Here is an 18,325-nt window from a genome sequence, read left to right as displayed (position 1 = left end):
AAGATTGTTAGTTTACATTAGGCCTCTTGAACCTTGACGACTTCTTTTTGGAATTTAAACGGTTTCAAGAAAACTTTTGGTTAAAGTAAAACAATATTATAGATCTTCCTTGTGTGACACTTCATGGCCGTGAATGGAGAACTGGGATTAAACTGGTTTCCATAATGAGTCAGCCTTAAAACAAATGAGAACATTTCAACAAATTGATTTGAGGTTGCCAATAATTTACTGTAGTCCATTCTACTTTTGCAGCTATATGTGTTTGAATAAGACCATTTCCAGCACAGATTTTATTCTGACTTTATCCTCTTTGATCCTTCCACACACTAGATTGATTAGCATGGCTTTTTCAGCCTCTGCTTTGCACCGTTGTTTTTGTGCATATAGGTACCTTAGCATACACTTTCAACTTACTTCAAATTAGTTTATCACCTCATTCATCTTACCTTGTACCCAAAAAGATACCAGTTACCTTATTATTAGTTTTGGCCACACTCTTCATAGGCATACAATGTCTGGAAATAAATTAATGACATAAATTAATGAATCGCCGAGGTGAGTATCTCCAGAGAGGACGCCTTTAACACCGGAGCGGGGGGAAGCACAGCGTCCAGGAGCCTCAGTTAGGAGCGGCAAGAGCGACCGAGGAGCCTCAAGTCCTCGACAGGACTTGCCCAAGAGCGAGCAGCTCAGCTCACGCGAGCAGTGACTCACAGGGGGCGGCGCCAGGAGTGACAGTACCAGCCCTCAGTGGGGAAAAACCCATCCCGGGGAGCGCGAGAAACCAGGAGCGCGGCGACCAGGGCGTGGCACGTCAGTCAGGGTGTGGCGCGGCAGTTGGTGTGGCAGTTTGTGCAGGCAGGACGAGCGGGCAGCGAGCGGGATGGTAGCACTTGCCTCAGGACCAGGGCCCGCTCTGGGAGCTCTGCCCCGGCAGTGGCCAGTGTAGGCACCCAGACAGAGCCGATGAGAGGGGAGGCTGCGGCGCAGACCTCGGAGTGTAGAGAGTGCCTCGACTGGTCTCTTGAGGTGAGGGTGCAAAATGGACAGGGCTGCACTCGGTGCGCCCTAGTGGAGGTCCTCCTGCAGCAGGTGGCTGAGCTGCGGGAGGCTGTTGGAGAGCTAAAAGATGCCAAGGAACCAAGATGCCAAGGAAGCTGAGAGGAAGCTGGGCTGCTTGCTCCAGGCCCAAACTGTGCAGGAGCTGCAAAAGTCCAGCATTGCTCATATAGGAAAGAAGGAGGGCAGCAACCCAGGAAGCTGGGAATTAGTCACGAGAAAAACTAACAAAAAAAGGAGGAAGAGGGGGCTTCCCCCCTAACGACAAGGGGCTTCCTCCTAAATCTGATATCCCCATCCAGAACCGCTTTGCGGTTCTGCAGGGGGCTAATGAGAAAGCACCCACCACACGTAATGAGCATCCTGCTGATGCACCAGTAGAGAGGATCACTACTGGTGCCTCCAGGAAAAAGCGGAGGGTCATAGTAGTAGGGGACTCTCCTTTGGAAGGCACAGAGGCACTCATCTGCCAGCCTGATCCAGTCTCGAGGGAGGTGTGTTGCCTGCCGGGGACTCGGATCAGGGATGTTGCTGAGAGGCTGCCTGCTCTAGTAAGTCCTGCTGACTATTACCCCCTTCTAGTGGTCCATGTGGGTGCTAGAGATATAGATAGCAGTAGCCTGGAGAACATTAAGAAGGACTACAGAGCCTTGGGAGAGGTGGTTAGGGGCTCTGGAGCTCAGATAGTTTTTTCATCGATTCTCCAGGGCAAAGGGGAGGACCTTAAAAAAGCTAGGCGCGTTTGGCCGGTTAATAAATGGTTAGAATGGTGGTGCCATAGTCAGGGGTTTGGCTATTTAGAACATGGGGCTCCATTTGGGAGGCCAGCTCTACTGGAGGCTGGTGGAGCTGGTCTGACAAAGAAGGGGAAGAGCTGTTTTGGTAGGAGACTTGCCAGGCTGGTCAAGAACGCTTTAAACTAGATGTGTTGGGGGAGGGGAGCATTGATCCATCCCAACATTCCTGGTCAGTTGCCAGCACCTGTAATAAGTGCTTGGAGCGATGTAGAGATGTTCCAGCTGCCCCAGCCATTGAGTCGGCTGCATTTGGAGCTCGGCTAAGGTGCCTCTATACAAACGCCCGTAGTATGGGCAACAAGCAAGAGGAATTAGAAATGTGTGCAAGGCTACGGGAATATGATGTCATTGGTATCACAGAAACATGGTGGGATGGCTCCTATGACTGGAGTGTCGGAATGAAAGATTACTGGCTGTTTAGAAAAGATAGGCCAGGCAGACAGGGAGGGGGTGTTGTTATCTATGTCAGTGATAGGCTAGAGAGTATGGAACTCCGTCTGGGGACAGGTGATAAGGTAACAGAGTGTTTGTGGGTCAGGATCAAAGGGAAAACAGCAATGGGGGACATTACAGTGGGGATCTGTTACAGGCCGCCTGATCAAGAGGACTCTGTGGATGAAGCGCTCTACAGACAGATAGGAGCAGCCTCACGCTCGCAGGCCCTTGTCCTCATGGGGGACTTCAACCATCCTGACATCTGTTGGAGGGACGGTACGGCCTGGCACAAGCAGTCCAGGAGGTTCCTCGATTGTGTGGGAGACAACTTCCTCTTTCAAGCAATAGAGGAGCCGACAAGGAGAGGTGCCATGCTTGACCTCGTGCTCACCAACAGGGAGGGACTGGTTGGAAATGTGACGCTCCAGGGCAGCCTTGGCTCTAGTGATCACGAGATGGTTGAGTTTGAGATCCTCAGGACAGTGAGAAGAGCATGCAGCAAGCTCACTGCCCTGGACTTCAAGAAAGCAGACTTTGGCCTCTTCAGGAACCTCCTTAGCAAGGTTTCATGGGATACAGTCCTAGAGGGCAGGGGGGCCCAAGACTGCTGGTCGATATTCAAGGATCACCTGCTACGTCCTCAAGAGTGTTGCATCCCGACTAGAAGAAAGTGCAGCAGGAGGGCCAGGAGACCTCCATGGATGGACAAGGAGCTGCTGAGGAAACTTAGAGGGGAAAAAAGAAGCTCATAGAAGGTGGAAGCGAGGACAGGCGGCCTGGGAAGAATATAGGAGCATTGCCCGGGAAGCTAGGGACCAGGTTTGGAAAGCGAAGGCCCAGCTAGAATTAAGTTTGGCAAGGGATGTAAAAGATAACAGGAAAAGATTCTATAGATACGTAGCAAATAAAAGACAGACTAGGAACAATGTGGGCCCTCTCCGGAAGCTATCGAGAGAACTGGCTACCACGGATTTGGAGAAGGCTGAGGTTTTTAATGACTTCTTTGCCTCAGTCTTCACTAGCAAATGCTCTGACCACACCACGAAAGTCTTGGAAAGCAAATGCAGGGACTGTGAGAATGAAGACCTTAAGCCCACAGTAGGAGAGGATCAGGTTCGAGACCATCTGAAGAACCTGAACGTGCACAAGTCCATGGGACCTGATGAAATCCATCCACGGGTCCTGAAGGAGCTGGCGAATGAAGTTGCTAAACCACTGTCCATCATATTTGAAAAATCCTGGCAGCCAGGTGAAGTTCCCGATGACTGGAAGAAGGGTAATATAACCCCACTTTCAAGAAGGGGAAGGTGGAAGATCTGGGAAACTACAGACCAGTCAGCCTCACGTCTGTGCCTGGCAAAATCTTGGAGGAGATTCTCCTGGAAAACATGCTAAGGCACATGAAAAACAATGAGGTGGTTGGTGACAGCCAACATGGCTTCACTAAGGGGAAATCCTGCCTGACCAATTTGGTGGCCTTCTATGATGGAGCCACGAAACTGATGGACAGGGGCAGAGCAGTTGACATCATCTACCTGGACTTGTGCAAAGCGTTCGACACTGTCCCGCATGACATCCTTGTCTCTAAATTGGAGAGACATCAATTTGATAGATGGACCACTCAGTGGATAAATAACTGGCTCGGTGGCCGCACGCAAAGAGTTGTGGTAAATGGCTCGATGTCCAGTTGGAAACCTGTAACGAGTGGTGTCCCTCAGGGATCGGTGTTGGGACCAGTCCTGTTCAACATCTTTGTCAGCGACATGGACAGTGGGATTGAGTGCGCCCTCAGCAAGTTTGCCGACGACACCAAGCTGTGTGGTTCGGTTGATACGCTGGAGGGAGGAAGGGATGCCATCCAGAGGGACCTTGACACGCTTGTGAGGTGGGCCGATGCCAACCTTATGAAGTTTAACCAAGCCAAGTGTAAGGTCCTACACCTGGGTTGGGGCAATCCCAGGCACTGCTACAGGTTGGGCAGAGAAGAGATTCAGAGCAGCCCTGCAGAGAAGGACTTGGGGCTGTTGGTTGACGAGAAGCTTAACATGAGCAGGCAGTGTGCACTTTCAGCCCAGAAGGCCAACGGTATCCTGGGCTGCATCAAAAGAAGCGTGACCAGCAGGTCGAAGGAGGTGATCCTGCCCCTCTACTCTGCTCTTGTGAGACCTCACTTGGAGTACTGCTTACAGTTCTGGTGTCCTCAACATAAAAAGGACATGGAGCTGTTGGAGCGAGTCCAGAGGAGGGCCACGAGGATGATAAGAGGGCTGGAGCACCTCCCGTATGAAGACAGGCTGAGGGAGTTGGGGCTGTTCAGCCTGGAGAAGAGAAGGCTGTGTGGAGACCTCATAGTGGCCTTCCAGTATCTGAAGGGGGTCTACAAGGATGCTGGGGAAGGACTCTTCCTTAGGGACTGTAGTGGCAGGACAAGGGGTAATGGGTTCAAACTTAAACAGGGGAAGTTTAGATTAGATAGAAGGAAGAAGTTCTTTACAGTGAGGGTGGTGAAGCACTGGAATGGGTTGCCCAGGGAGGTTGTGGATGCTCCATCCCTGGCGGTGTTCAAGGCCAGGTTGGACAGAGCCTTGAACCACATGGTTTAGGGCAAGGTGTCCCTGCCCATGGCAGGGGGGTTGGAACTAGATAATCTTAAGGTCCTTTCCAACCCTTACGATTCTATGATTCTATGATTCTATGAATTTTGTTACTTTTGTTATATCAAGGTCTTTTCAGAAGCTAGTATGAATGTTACACAATAATGGCAAATATGAGCAGAATATTAATTTTATTAATTGATTAATTTTTCTCAACTTGGTGAAGGTTGTTATACTAATGTCACTTATTATTTGCTATGGACTCTGTACACAGTGTGTTTCTTGGATATATGTCTTTTGTTAAGTTTGTTTTGCAGTACTTGATTTCAGAGGTTTTATTTAAATTTGTTAGCACCTTATAGTAAACTAATAGAGGTTATGAGACATTGTTTTTCATAAATACCTCTTCATTAGAGAAAAACAGACTGTTCTTTTTTTCCTGAAATTTCATTTAATCCTGTACATTTTATGTAGATAAATTGGTAATACAGTAATATCTGTGTAAGAATCCTATATAAGTAACAGTTTCTCTCTCCACAGTCCTCATTTGTTAACTCAGCAACTGAATGCTTCTCTGCTGGTAGGTAGGCCACCTTCTCTGTACCTCTGGTGGACTGGAAGAACCTTCTGATCCTTTTAGCTGACTTTTCCCTTTCCTTTTCAAATATAAATTGGAAATAAAGTTTCCATCTTTCTGACACTTGTATTTTCATTCCCCTAATCCTGACACTGGACACTGTCATTCTCTTATTACCTCACGAAAGCTGTATGGTTTATCATTCTGGGGGGGGTTGGTTTGGTTTTTTTCTTTTTTTGTCAGATCTTTCCTATAAAACACAAAGAATGAAAATAAATTGTTACCGTAATAACAGTATTAAAATTTTAAATCCAATAACCAGAGACTTTTCTTTACAAATATGTTACCATAGCTGGGATTTTGATTAACTACTCTGTTTTTCTAATTCATCTGCTTCCACACTTCGTAAAAATAATTTGCAAGGTTCTATTGACTTCCCCCACAGTGTCCATGAACACTGTCCCTGAGACAACTACTCTTTACTTGATTTTCAGCTCTGTTTTTGTTTATTCATCAGAAGCAAGCTTCATACACAACAGAATGGCAGGCAGAGCATTTGGCAGACAGCTAATGATTCATAATGACAAACTCATAAACAAGCTAATGCATGCTAGGGAGTGGGTTTTTTTAAATTCCAGAACACCCTAACAGAGGCATGCCCTTCTCTGTCCTTTTTGCTTTGCTGGAATTATGTATAGAAAGTAGAGGAAAGATACTTTCACAGTTACTCAGTTTTTGAAACATGTCCTTTAGTTTTAAATGAACATGATACCTGGCATATTTGATCAAGAAAACAAAACTGTGCTTTTGAGGTGTGAAACCTCCCTTCCATCTGGAGTTTTGGTTGGTGGTGGAATAAACCAGCAGGAGAAATGGATCTTAGCCCTGCACAGACAGATCTGTGACAAACACAGGCTTCCTTTAAATCTTTTTTGGAAGGCAAAGCATAGCTGCAAGAACACCTCACAGCTGATGCAGAAATATACATTATAGAAAGATCTGCGAATAACAAGTCCCAGTCATTCACAGACTTATAGATGCACTGAACCAGCAGTATTCTGCATAGTGGATGAAAGAACTGTTGAATGTATTTGTTTTCCACATATTGACTCTGTTATTGTATATTATGCAGTATTAAAGAGTTTGTAGCTGAGCACCAGACTGAAAGGCTGCCTATTTGTTCTGTTGTGCTTGCTGCAATCTGCAGTCTCCAGGACAAGGAAAAATTGCACTTCCCTAGGGTTTGATCACTTTGGTACAAGCTGAATGGACATTGGGAAGCAGCACTGGAGTAAAATGCATGCATAGCAAAGGCAGGATCATTAGCAAAAAAGTTGTTTTCTTTTATTTTAAGATGTTTCCTCAGCAGAATTGCTTGTTCTTTTAAAAATGTAATTATTCTTGTGTGTTTATGTTCTAGTTAAACATAAGTTTAGATATTGAGAACACAATTTTTTTAGTGTGCTCACTTTAATGAAAAGCTGCAGGTATACACGCCTCAAAGCTTTGGCTCATTCTGGTTGAAAGTTCAGAAAAGATTTTTCAGAAAAGTTTATTCAGAAAGTTGTCTGGATATTGAGAGCAGGAAAGCTTTTAAACAGTGATATAGGGACTTCTTTTTTTCTGATAAAGTATCAGATACTGATACCTGGATTGATGGGCTTTCTTGGCATATTGTTTCCTTCAGTAGAGCTAATATCAGTAGCCATTGTTCAGAGGAACAGGTGGAAGTTCGAAGATGGCTTTTGCAAATAAAACCCTCACTAAATTAATAACGTTGAGAATTAATATCAAGTAACATAATTACTGAGATTTGAGGTGAAAATGTCCATGATCACACAAAAATATAATGTAATAAAGAGACCTGGCACAAACGATTAATATAACTGTGCCCAAGTAACTTTTTATCTCTTTGAACAAGAAGTATTTATTATACAATTCATAACCAGCTTTCCAATTTTTTATATGCAGAGTATACAAGGGAGAGCCAGATGCTTTATCATGTTCTTTTGCTGAGAGCCAAAGCTTTACAGAACTAAGCATTCAATGTCATGAAAATAACCTTTGAGCTACTTCCCACACCCCTCCGCCCCCCCAAATGGAGCCATTTATCCTGCCTAAATAGTATCAATTCTATCTTCCTTTGGTGGTGTTCTGGTGGCAAATAAAAGATGCCGAACTTCCTAGCAAAAGTCTTAAAGATGAAAATGTGCTAAGCGACTGAAAAAAAAAACCCAAACAATTTAAAGGAATAAGAAAATTAAATCAGGGCTACAGATAAGGGGAAAGAAAGGAAGTGTTTTCTTGCTAAGCAGAAGTCAAGTTCATTGGAAGTGAATGTGAAAGACATAGAGGAAGAAGGAGGAGCTATATGGGAGATAGAGGATTGTAATAGAAAATGGGAGAGGAAAGAACTGTGCACAGTGCTGTTCAGCAAAGAAGGAATATGTGGGCAGAAATTAAAAGTGGAAAAAACAACAGAAACAGAAGACAAATATCCTAAAACCTACACCCAAAATTATGATCCAGATGCAGAGCATGAAAAAAAAAAAGAGAGCAGGCTCAGTACACAGCAGCTGAAGAGGCAAGAAAAGGTACCGAATATTTGGAGGCCACAAGATGTGAAGGAGCAAGACAGAAGGCGGTGGCATTAAGCATGTAATGGCCATTTTTAGACACATCAAGAAAGAAGAAGAGAAGGGACAGAGGCATGGGGTTAAGGTTCTGAATGGTGATGTGAGGTAATAGGATGTGTGCAGATGATACACAGGATGGGGTAAGAAGTTGTGACAGAAGTTACCAGAAGTTTGAAAAGAATGTCAGACTTATTTATGGAAGTGGAAAAGTGTGTGAATGGAATGGAGAGAAAAGGGATAGATGTAGGAAAGGAAAAAAGTAAAGCTGGAAACAGCCCAGCATGGAAGGGGAAGGAGTCTATTTAGGCAGTAAGAAAGAAGGAAGTATAAGGATACAGTGCAGAAAAGGATTGTGGGGAGTGGTAGGTAATATAGGATGAAAAAACTAAGGAAGTATGTGAAAAGTGATGTGGAAATACAGCTGTAGTGCTTTACCACACAAGCTCGCACTATCCCAACCTGCCATGGGTGGGGAAAAAAATTACAAGTTAAGCTGGAGAATAGGAACACATGCAAGGAGTGCTCTGCTGCTCTCTCAGTTACCACTGTCTGGATCCACACAACTCAGAAGACAAACAAATCCCATTTCACCATCACTGCTTCCACTATCCTTACTTTCAGAGGACATTTCATGGTTGAATGGTCTTATTTGCCTTAGAAAAGCCAATATAGAAGTCAATAAGTACAGCAAGACTTTTTCTGCCAGTGATAGACAGGTTTTTTTTCTTAGTGTCAGTTTGCATTTATAAAAGGAGACACAAAGCCTCTGTCTACTTGTTTTTCTGTAAGGAGGAAAAATGATGTACTTTAAAAGGACATCTGAGAACACCACACATTTGAACTTCCATCTGTATTCCAAAGCTAGTATTTGCAGCCCTCACTCTTCTACCTTCCCTACCTCGGTCGCTTTCTGCTCCATCATATTAGCATTTTAACAATGTGCATTGACAATAAAAAAAAAAAAAAAAAAAAAGCAGCCTTCATGCTGCTCTTTAATTTACACAGAGCAGACAGGGACAGGCATTAAACTGCAGTATTCATTCTTACATAGTTTTCTTTCCTATGAACAGTCTACACTTGCGTGGAAACAATGCAAATCAAACCCCAATAAACCAGAAAATAAACCTTGCAGTTGGTAGTAGTATTATCTCCCCCTCTTATTTGATAGTGCCAATGTCTGGGTATGTCTGGGTGTACCTGACATATATAAAAGCTTATAAATCATGGCCTCTATGATACTATTTTTAAGAGAGAACTAGCATAGTTTTGGCCTAATACTGTTTACACATCAGCACACTGTGAGACTAAATATATTATCTCAATCACTGTGTAGGATTTAAAGTCAGAAAAATAAGCAGCAAACAAGGTGCCTAGAAGTAAAATATTATCACTTTATCCTCACCTTACTTAAAACTCCTTTTCCACAGTGGCTCAGGTGAAACACAGTGTAAAGTCATATCCAAATTGCACATGTTCAGCATGTGGAAGGATCGGAGCTACCCACATTACCTTAGTGAAATCCTGAACAAAAATATTTTGCATCATTAAGCTAAACACCCAATATTAAATAAACATAAAGACCAAACAAAAAAAATAGACCTGTATAGCTATTCACATTTTGCGTCCTATTACACTGAAAATCTTAATTCTGTCTCTTAGGAATCAGTTCCACAGCTTTCCATTTATGAACATAAAACTACTTTAGCAAATTGGTTTCTTATTCAGAACTTGAAGCTGCTGAGCCAGCAGGGGCTTGTGCACCCCGGGAGGCAGTTCTTTGGGATATTGGTAAAGTCTGTTACTACCTGTGACAATAACACTACATAGAGTAAGGCAGAAAGACTGCCTTTTCTGTACTTCTGGTGTATGCATCCATACCTCTAGCAATGAGAGATGAGGCGAAACTGCTTTCTTGTACAGAATAACAGGTTTTGAAAAACATTCAGAACAAAAGCTTCTAAGGAACAGCAAGCTCAGGCTTTGTAGTACTGATTTCCTTATGAACATGCATATGCTGACATTCTCTACCTATGTGTATGAGTGAATGACCCGTACATATAGACTGTTTCAAATATGGAAGCATCTGGATTTCCTCAGTTCAATCTAAGCACGTATTAGCAAGTCATGTGTGAGTTTGAGCGCAGTCACTTTATAAGTATTATTAATGTTGTTATAGAACCAAAGCTGAAAAAAGCCACACACAAACAAACCAACCCAAGGCCCTCAGTGGGTTTAGATTATCTCTTCAGAAACAATTGAAGTCTTTGAATTAATTTTCAGGAATTGAAGCCTGATACTCCTATACTATGTGGAGTAAAACTTTGTTATGTTCCAGGATAAAAGAGCCCATGAGAACACATGGAAGTTTTCCATTGGTTTTAATTTGCTTTGGATTGTGTTCAAGGAATGAATTTTGATGTCCTGGGCTATTGATATGCAGCTGTTCACAAATGTTAAATTCAGCAAAAAAAGCTATACCTAAACAAGGATATTGTGGAATCCAGCTCAAAGCCAGGCCTGAACCAATTCCTTTGTCTATTTTTCTCTCCATATCTGCCACTGGTCAAGGTGTCTTCATTGTTATTCTATTTCATATCTTAGTGACTTTACGTTTGTAGCAGGGCTCAAGAAAATAGGTGCAGTTCATGGGAAAAAAAAAAGAAAAAGGTTTGTTTTCATTCTACACTGGAGCAAAATACCTCTGGACCTTTTTAAATTTTTCTCGGGAAGGATCAATTCTATCTCAGAGTTGCTAAGAACTTCATAGCTGGGGAATCACTAACTTCATAGCTGGAGAATCACTTGTTGACTCACAGTTTTCTCTGATACTGGACAGGCATCTAAATTTGAATTTTCTGTAAAGCACTCCTTAAATGGCTTGTCATTCACCTGCAAGTCCCTTTCTTTTGCGGTATAGTACATTGACTCCAAGGATTTGTACAAATCTGCAGTGGAGAAAAAACTCCACCACAAATTTAACAACTAGAACAAGGATGTGTATTTTGAGTAATTAAACAGAGCATTCTGTGCATTTTTGAGATATATTATCTTTCTATGCAAAAATGAAAAAGCTTTGTTTGTTTTGCTGGCTACTTTAAATATTTATTTTTCTACATGTCATTTACTTCTTTTTCTCTCCACTTCTACCTAAAAAAAACATAGAAAAATATTTTTCATTGCCTTTCTGCAAGAAATTTCTTGCATATACTATGTGCTAAAAATCAATCAAAAAGATTATTTTTCCAGAGTGGTCCATTTTTAAGCTTATGTTAATCTTCAAAAGCAAATAAATCATGTTTGTCAGAGACAAGATCTTTAACGGTGAAACTCAGAATGTGCTATAACTGTTAAATTAGAGTAGAAAGAATTATGCTGTTTCAGCTAGAACTTTTGCAGTCTTTCCTGCCATACAGCAATTAACAACTGACAAATCATTACTGAAGGAAGTTGTGTCTTTATTTCTGTCTTAAAGTTGAGGAGATAAGTCCAAAGATGCACAGCACTTTTTACACAGTGAGGGAAAGTGATAAAATATTACAGTGCCATGTCCAGATTTTAATCACCTGACTGACCCTTAAAAGGAAACAATTATAAGCAATAATATGAATTCTTCCTCTTGACATACTTTGAAGATAGAAAAAGGGTCCAGGTCCGGAAAAGAGGGGCAATGGAGGCACTGTACAAAGGACAGTGAATTGCCAAGGTGAGTATCTCCAGAGAGGACGCCTTTAACACCGGGGCGAGGGGAAGCACAGCGTCCAGGAGCCTCAGTTCGGAGCGGTAAGAGCGACCGAGGAGCCTCAAGTCCTCGACGTGACTTGCCCAGGAGCCGGCAGCTCAGCTGACGCGAGCAGTGACTCACAGGGGGCGGCGCCAGGAGTGACGGTACCAGGCCTCAGTGTGAAACCCCCCCCCCCCCCCAGGGAGCGCGGGCGACCAGGAGCGCAGCACGTCAGTCAGGGCGTGGCGCGGCAGTTCGCGCAGGCAGGACGAGCGGGGTGGTGAGCACTCGCCTCAGGACCAGGGACCGCTCTGGGAGCTCTGCCCCGGCGGTGGCCAGCGTAGGCACCCAGACAGAGCCGATGAGAGGGGAGGCTGCGGCGCAGACCTCGGAGTGTAGAAAGTGCCTCGACTGGTCTCTTGAGGTGAGGGTGCAAAATGGACAGGGCTGCACTCGGTGCGCCCTAGTGGAGGTCCTCCTGCAGGAGGTGGCTGAGCTGCGGGAGGCTGTTGAAGAGCTAAAAGATGCCAGGGAAGCTGAGAGGAAGCTGGGCTGCTTGCTCCAGGCCCGGACTGTACAGGGGCTGCACACGTCCAGCATTGCTCATATAGGAAAGAAGGAGGACAGCAACCCAGGAAGCTGGGAACTAATAATGAGAAAAACGAACAAAAAAAGGAGGAAGAGGACAATTAAGGACAAGGGGCTTCCTCCTAAATCTGATGTCCCCATCCAGAACCGCTTCGCGGTTCTGCAGGGGCCTACGAGAAAGCACCCACCACACCTAATGAGCATCCTGCTGGTGAACCAGTAAAGAGGATCACTACTGGTGCCTCCAGGAAAAAGCGGAGGGTCATAGTAGTAGGGGACTCTCCTTTGGAAGGCACAGAGGCACTCATCTGCCAGCCTGATCCAGTCTCGAGGGAGGTGTGTTGCCTGCCGGGGGCTCGGATCAGGGATGTTGCTGAGAGGCTGCCTGCTCTAGTAAGTCCTGCTGACTTACCCCCTTCTAGTGGTCCATGTGGGTGCTAGAGATATAGATAGCAGTAGCCTGGAGAACATTAAGAAGGACTACAGAGCCTTGGGAGAGGTGGTTAGGGGCTCTGGAGCTCAGATAGTTTTTTCATTGATTCTCCAGGGCAAAGGGGAGGACCTTAAAAAAGCTAGGCGCGTTTGGCCGGTTAATAAATGGTTAGAATGGTGGTGCCATAGTCAGGGGTTTGGCTATTTAGAACATGGGGCTCCATTTGGGAGGCCAGCTCTACTGGAGGCTGGTGGAGCTGGTCTGACAAAGAAGGGGAAGAGCTGTTTTGGTAGGAGACTTGCCAGGCTGGTCAAGAACGCTTTAAACTAGATGTGTTGGGGGAGGGGAGCATTGATCCATCCCAACATTCCTGGTCAGTTGCCAGCACCTGTAATAAGTGCTTGGAGCGATGTAGAGATGTTCCAGCTGCCCCAGCCATTGAGTCAGCTGCATTTGGAGCTTGGCTAAGGTGCCTCTATACAAACGCCCGTAGTATGGGCAACAAGCAAGAGGAATTAGAAATGTGTGCAAGGCTACGGGAATATGATGTCATTGGTATCACAGAAACATGGTGGGATGGCTCCTATGACTGGAGTGTCGGAATGAAAGATTACTGGCTGTTTAGAAAAGATAGGCCAGGCAGACAGGGAGGGGGTGTTGTTATCTATGTCAGTGATAGGCTAGAGAGTATGGAACTCCGTCTGGGGACAGGTGATAAGGTAACAGAGTGTTTGTGGGTCAGGATCAAAGGGATAACAGCAATGAGGGACATTATGGTGGGGATCTGTTACAGGCCACCTGATCAAGAGGACTCTGTGGATGAAGCGCTCTACAGACAGATAGGAGCAGCCTCATGCTCGCAGGCCCTTGTCCTCATGGGGGACTTCAACCATCCTGACATCTGTTGGAGGGACGGTACGGCCTGGCACAAGCAGTCCAGGAGGTTCCTCGATTGTGTGGGAGACAACTTCCTCTTTCAAGCAATAGAGGAGCCGACAAGGAGAGGTGCCATACTTGACCTCATGCTCACCAACGGGGGGGACTGGTTGGAAATGTGACGCTCCAGGGCAGCCTTGGCTCTAGTGATCACGAGATGGTTGAGTTTGAGATCCTCAGGACAGTGAGAAGAGCATGCAGCAAGCTCACTGCCCTGGACTTCAAGAAGGCAGACTTTGGCCTCTTCAGGAACCTCCTTAGCAAGGTTTCATGGGATATAGTCCTAGAGGGCAGGGGGGCCCAAGACTGCTGGTCGATATTCAAGGATCACCTGCTACGTCCTCAAGAGTGTTGCATCCCGACTAGAAGAAAGTGCAGCAGGAGGGCCAGGAGACCTCCATGGATGGACAAGGAGCTGCTGAGGAAACTTAGAGGGAAAAAAGAAGCTTATAGAAGGTGGAAGCGAGGACAGGCGGCCTGGGAAGAATATAGGAGCATTGCCCGGGAAGCTAGGGTCCGGTTTAGAGAGCTAAGGCCCAGCTCGAATTAAGTTCAGCAAGGGATGGTAACCCGTCCCTTAATGGGAAATGTACAGGAATAAAATCCTCTCCGTGTGTACTTGTTTAGTAATGAAAAACCCTCCAATCATTGCTAATGCTGATATTTGCAAAGAACTGCAGAAATTTCTGAATCTGTGGACTTGTTTTGTATATCTGAATTCCCTATTTTACTGTCATTTTAATCTTATATAAAAAATAAAGACTGAAAACTCAGATGACATACAAGGTCCTGTAAGTGTACATATATATTTACATTATTTTGAACAGGTCTATGAATATATACTATACTGCCATAAAGTACAAGATATTAACCAAAGATTGATTATTTTCTATGTTTCCACTCCTGTGATTTTTGGCAGATCCACTTTCTGACTGAATGGGATTGTTGAATGTCAAGGTTGTTAGAACAGCAGCACTATAAAATTGTAAGACTTTTAAATGTGCTTTAAAAATATACATAAGTTACATTCGAGCATGCACAGACGTCTTGACTTTTTTAAAGTTTCTCTTGTATCATTGTTATTTTAATGGTTTTTTTTGCATATGGCAATTTATTTTTTAATAGATAGATCCTAGCAAAGCATGCTATATTCTCTGTAATTGCCAGATGATTGCCGTTTCAGAGAAGGAGAAAAAAGACTAAAAGGAAAATTTTCTCTAAAAATGACACTTAACCAGAAGATATTGTCTTTGTGTGAAAAGATATCTATGCAGGTGTGGCGGCATCTGCCAACCCCACCCCATCCACTGGGCTGCTCTATGATCTAAGGAATTCTTACCAGGTCTTGGCCCTTGTGTAATGACTTGGGCAGTGAAGCATCCCTTTACTGTGCAAGGATCTCCACATAGCTAAGGAAGGAGGTATGACTGTACCAGAAACTCCTGGCACCTGGCTAAGGTGGGAAGCGAGACTGGGGATAATCAGTTATCCCCTGAGAGCCTCAGAACATTACTTCTTTTGATTGTAGCCCAGTGGAATGGCACCATTGTTACAAGAGTTTTGAAAATTTCCAGGAACTACCAATTTGAGTTGTGGCCAGGATGGAAATTTACTGGTGACTAAAGCAAATCATCTTCTGACCCAATAAACGGTGGTCCTAAGTGAGGTCCTTTGAGCTCTCCTGGACCACAGCAGGCTACAACCAGCATCTCCCTCTGAGTGAGACTCTTCTCAAAGCTCACAAATTTGTTTGTGATAATCGGAGGGCTGTCGCTGAAAGCTGATGATGGAACCTGGGCTAAAGTTCCCTCACTCCTCAAGGAACAACCTGCGCCCACAGAAAATGCCAAGACATTTAATGTGAATATTTCACTGAACTTGAAGGGAATTTTTAACAGGTATACCTTTATATGACTTTGTAGCTTTGTCTGTGTGCATGTGTTTGTGTGTATAAATTGCGCTTGTATTTATAGTAAATCCTATTGATTCACTTCATAAATGTTAAAATCCACCTTAAAACTATAGACTGCTGCTAGGTGAAAGCCATGTAAAAAACCCATCTGTGTCGAACTGGTACACTTCTAACACTTTAGATATCAAACACTGACCAAGCCTGTAACTAAGACTAAACCTAGCTCAGCCTAGGCTTCAGGAATTTAGAAAGTGAGGGATTCTATTCTGAAACTCCTGACTCAGCAGAAGGGTCTCCATTACCCTTCGTGCCTTTGGTTTCTGTATCAATAATTTTTAGTTGGATTTTATCTAGATTTTCCCTTGTATGTTTCATGCATGTAATAAATAAAAGTGAACCTTGCCATCAAATTCTGCTAAGTTGCACTTTCATAAATTCATATTAAAATTACTATTGCTAATACCTTGGATGGTCATTCTTTGAGCTACCCTAAATCACTCATTTTGCAACAAGAAGAGGTGACATACATGAAGGTGAGGGACAACTGGATATCTCTGGCAGTTATTTCTCTGCTGTCCATTACCTTTTTCTAGTCTGTCTTGTTTGCTCTTTGCAAGAATTAAATACCACTTAGTATCTACAAGTTTATTTTCCTTAACTAGGTTTTCTACATGTAAACTTCAAGTTCATCAAAATGAGATGAATGTATGAAAATCAGATTCTGGCCATGTATATCCAGTGATACGTGACTGTAAAGCACATTTCTGATACAAAAGCAATGAACAAGGGTGAACCATTTCATTGACCAGCGTGAGAACAACAAACAAACATTTTAGTTATATTTATTATACTGTTTTGTTTTATAAAAAAAGAAAAAAATAGTTGCCACTAAAGAACAGGATAAATAACTTACACAGAAACATCCATATTAAGAAAAATGTTCATTTAGCCAAAATTAATTTTACTCGTGAAATAAAAATCAGCATTTTATAGCTCAATCTTTTGCATTTTTAAAGGTTAAATACTAAGTCTGGGTATTGGGACAGTCCAGTTTGTGCAAAATAACCAATGAACTTTCTATACGTAATTAATAAAGACAAACAATATATGTTGTAAATACAATCCTAACCATGCATAATTCGAAGGGAATTCTCTGGGGACTTGGGAAAGGTTAGGATTTTCTTTTTCTACACCTGAATTACACAGATAATGGGAAGAGGTTGGCATCAGAAAGAAAACATCTTTCCCCATGGGAAATTAAAGTTCTAGCAGACCCAGAACTCTCTAGCTATCAAAGTTAGGCACCTGCAGAGGCAGGCAATCCTGGAGAGCCAGCAGGTTGCTTGATGGAGTTGCCAAAGTTCCTGGTTAAGTAAGATTTAGATGTCCTGGATCCTGTCCTAGTTTCCATGATCTTTCTTTGTCTTTTTATTTTGTAGTTGAATTTCATAGATGGTCTTTAGAAGTCCTGTTCTGCATTCAAACAGATAGATGCAACTTTTACAGTATTTTGAACATATTTAAATAAAAATATACTTTTGTTAAATGTCTTCATGTGCCATGTGCCATGCACTGTGATAATATTCTGATATAGTATCAAAAATTGGGAATACATGTTAGAATTTGAAGCAGATAAAAAGTCAGAACATGATAGCAAGGCAGCAAATATATTCTGAATGCTGGCTGGGAAGATTAAGCAGGAAGACTGGGGAAATGAACAGGAGTGGATAAAATAGTATGCTTCTAGATGCGAGAAAAATACTTATGGTGGCAAGGTGGTATGTTAGAGCAGAAGAGAAGCTATTTCTGAAATACCTCTGGGATTACGTACAGAAGGAGCATTAGCTGAAAATATACTAGCATTATGTTATGAAATGCAATATTTAAGAGAGATAAACTAAGTAATTAAGCTCATATAGCTAAGGTTAGAATAGAGATTCTAGTTTTCCTTTTAGCAAGAAAATCTCAAGAAAATAACTGCTGCTTCATTTCACATAGTTCTGTAATACCTCTACCTTTAATTTTTATCTCATTTTGACAAATTTGTTATTGTTACAAGGAAACCTTCCAAAGGAGTTTACATATACTTTATTTCAAAGCCTGTCTTTGTATTACAGGATGACTTACTTTTATTTGGAAAATAGAACTACTGAGCTTGAAGAATTAAAGCACAATGGTAGAATACTCCACAAAATCTAGGTGCAGATCCACTAGGTGAGCGAAGCATAATGGAGTCTTCCCCATTTCTACATCCTGTACAATACACTTGATTCTGACATATGACAAGACTGCAGTCATGTACTAAGAGAAGTGAGTGTATGATTGTATAAAATTACACCTATTTTCACAACAAGAGTTTCATCATTGAAAGCTACACGTCATGGAAAGTTTTGTCATAAAGGCTGGAGCAGCCATCAGGCTGCATAAGGGCACTGACTGCTTATTAACTCTGTAAGTAGAAGAAACCTTGTAGAGCGAACTAACTTTAAAACAGCTGTGTCTGTCAGTAGGCCTATTAACTATGCTGTTAATATTGGATCTGTAGTAACAAAGTTCTTTCTTCTTGTATTTAAATGTGGTGGTAGAATGGCATTATGATTCTGAAAAAGAGAATATGAAAACAATTCATGGTTCTAC

The sequence above is a fragment of the Strigops habroptila genome, chromosome 3 (genome assembly GCF_004027225.2).
Source record: "Strigops habroptila isolate Jane chromosome 3, bStrHab1.2.pri, whole genome shotgun sequence".
NCBI classification, from domain to species: domain Eukaryota; kingdom Metazoa; phylum Chordata; class Aves; order Psittaciformes; family Psittacidae; genus Strigops; species Strigops habroptila.
The sequence above is the reverse complement of the archived record's forward strand: the minus strand, read 5'-3'. Positions refer to the sequence as shown.